Source organism: Oratosquilla oratoria, chromosome 1, assembly GCF_046742065.1.
Source record: "Oratosquilla oratoria isolate Oo_2021 chromosome 1, ASM4674206v1, whole genome shotgun sequence".
In the NCBI taxonomy this organism is placed as follows: Eukaryota; Metazoa; Arthropoda; class Malacostraca; order Stomatopoda; family Squillidae; genus Oratosquilla; species Oratosquilla oratoria.
The window spans coordinates 128,415,924-128,418,946 of NC_134777.1; positions in this window are offsets into that span (position 1 = coordinate 128,415,924).

Genomic DNA, 3,023 nt, shown 5'->3' on the forward strand with positions numbered 1-3,023 from the left:
TCCTCATTTCTATACCTAGTGTTCTCCTGAATCCATTGTGTCATTGTGTGGTCAATAATCATCTCAAGTAGAACATTTCCCCATGAGTCTTCTCCACCCTTTACAGTCATCTCTTCCCAGCAGATTTCTTTGCAATTAAAGTCGCCCATCATAACTATTCTTCCTCCATCTTCCATTATCTTGTTTAATGTTATTCTTGTGTCTTCTGACATACTTTTATGTTCACTCTCTTCCCACGAGGCTGTTTTTGGGGGCACGTAGTTTATTACAAACTTTCTGCTCTTATCTCTGTCTTCTACTTCTATCATAATCATCTCTACTCTATTCTTTCCATATGTGACACTCTTATGTTTATATCCTTCTTAGTCAGGAACATAACTCCACCCCCTTGTTTTATCTCTCTGTTTCTAATCCAATAATTATATGCATTGTGTCCTATGCTGTTGGGTGGTAGTGGACCTTTTAATTTTGTCTCTACAATTCCCATTATGTCCGGTTCTTTTTCCTTCAGATACTCGTTCAGTTCATTCAGTCCTGTTATTAATCCATCTATATTTGTGTAGGACACTCTTAACTTTCTGTTATTTCCATTGTATTCTCTCTTTTTTGTTTCTGTTATGGTCCATTTCCTCAATTTCATATTCACTACTCTCCAGTAGAATTCTTCTTTTTCTGCCTCCGTTCTGGTCTCGTTTTTTTCTTTAGCTTCTTTCCTTTTCATTTTTTCTTCCTCTCTTTCCTCTTTATTCATATCTCTTTTTATCCATACTTTTTATATTGTTCACTTGCTGCTAGCTTCCCTGTTTTTGCTAAGATATTCTCTGCTGTTGTTTGTGATCTGAATTTAATCTTAATTGGTCTGGTCTTATCTGTACTATATTTTCCGAGCCTGAATATCTCTCCGATTTGTTTCATTATTTCAGGTTCATCTTCCTGAACTAATTCTAGTAAACTTACTTTTTCTTTTTCCTCACTGATTCTTGAAGTTCTATCTAGGTTATGTTTCTCTTCCATTCCCAATTATACATTTCTTTTTATCTGCTAAGTCTCTTACTACATTCATCACTTTGATAACTGAGTCTTCAATTTGTTCTTTCATTTGTTGTTTAATTATATCAGTAAATGCAACTTTACTGTTTTCCTGGATTTTTCTCCAACCCTGTGCTTCTTTTGCTATGGCCTCTTTATTGTTCCATTTTAATTCTTCATTCTCCTCTTTTACTTCTTTTAACTGTCTTTTTAATTCTTCTATTTCATTAGTTAAATTTTTGTTTGCCTTCTCTAGTTCTTCCAATCTTTCAACTCACTGCGCAGTGTTGGTTACGTTACCAAACCTATCTTCCCAATGTTCGATCATCTTATCAAGTTTCTCCTCTAGTCTTGCCAATCAGGGGAGGTTGGTATCCCCCCCACCCTCATTAAATCCCTGGAAATTATTATCCTCACCTTCCATTGTGCTGCTCTTATCTATATTTCTAATCTTTACAATTTTGTTAATTCCATCACCAGAATCATCGGTCCTTCGTTTGTTTACAAGACGTCTGGCCTCTTGGGCCAAGTCCTGCCCTTCCTCATTTCCTTCCATTTCCCTCAGTAATCCCTCCCCTTCTTTTTCCTCACTTTCCTACAACACCACCAGTTATCTCCTTCCCTGTAAATACAATAGGTACTTCCTGTGTGTTGAGGTCCACAAATATTTCACTTTTTCTTCAGAATTCTAATCTTCGTCGTCCATCCAACAAAAGTGTGTGTGTGTATACAGGTATAGTATATACATACAGTACCTGCATACGTATATATAATGAAATACAGTACAGTATTAAAACATTAAAAAAATAGAAAAAAATTATAAAAATGAAACTAAAAAGCATTGATAAATAAACAGTAAACATCTTGTATTTAATAGTATTCAATAGATAAAGTTACTTAAAAATGCAACAGATTGATATCATGTATCCTAGAGTAGAACCCTCGTGTCAGCCATTTTGAATAGGATCCGACTTATGACTGGTTGGTCGGAACCTATCTGGGTCGTAACTTGGATAGTGGCTGTAACTGAAGCCTTCACAGTCAGTCCCCCAATTTGGGGACCACACCACATCTGCCTCTGACTAGAATAAGGTATACAAATGAAAGTGCACATCACTCTCTCCCTACATTATCTAGCCCATGTAACACACACATATGGTACATTGGTGACCCTGGGAGTTTTGATGCGAGCACACCCAGCCGACCCAGGATCGTTGACAAGATTCGACAGACGATGTTCCAGACATGGGTTCTTTGTGACTTCGGCACTACTTGGACATTAGTCAACCCCACAGCTGCAGCCAACGTAGCCACTGCAGAAACACAGTTTTGTACTTCATTAAGTTAATTTTACTTACCATGGCAGCAAACCTTTCTAATGCTCATATTGGAAGTAACTGGCATACCAACTCCCACAGATTTTATGACCAAACAAATTGCTACATATAATTGGTCACTAGATTTGAATGCTGCCTCAATTAGCAATCAGTTAGAGCATTATATACAGCATTTGATCTATGGGCTTTGGGCCATCATCAAATGCTATCTATATATTAAGGCCTTCCTTCCCTTATAAGGGAGGTAACCTGTCGAGGCATCATCAAATGCAAAGATCATGATAATGGGAGTTGTTAAATTTAGGGTTTATTATGATTTCTGAAGAACCTAATAGATAAGGGCAAGCCCATAACATATGGGGGTTGACTAGAAATGGCTTCAAGCAAGTAATTCTTACCTATACTGTCCTTACCCAGCATGACAGGTTCCTATGTTGTGCAGAACAAATTTCATGGATTAAACAGGTCTATTTTTCTAAATCACATAACTCCTCATGCTGTGGCAATTATACTGCCCAGCCCATTTATGCTATTATTGTAATATGTTCATCAACATTCAGAATACTTTACCTAACCATACTATCATGAATCTTCCATGTTTGGCGAGGATTGACAATTATCAGAAATTTATAGGAATGATGGGAAAGAAAAACACAA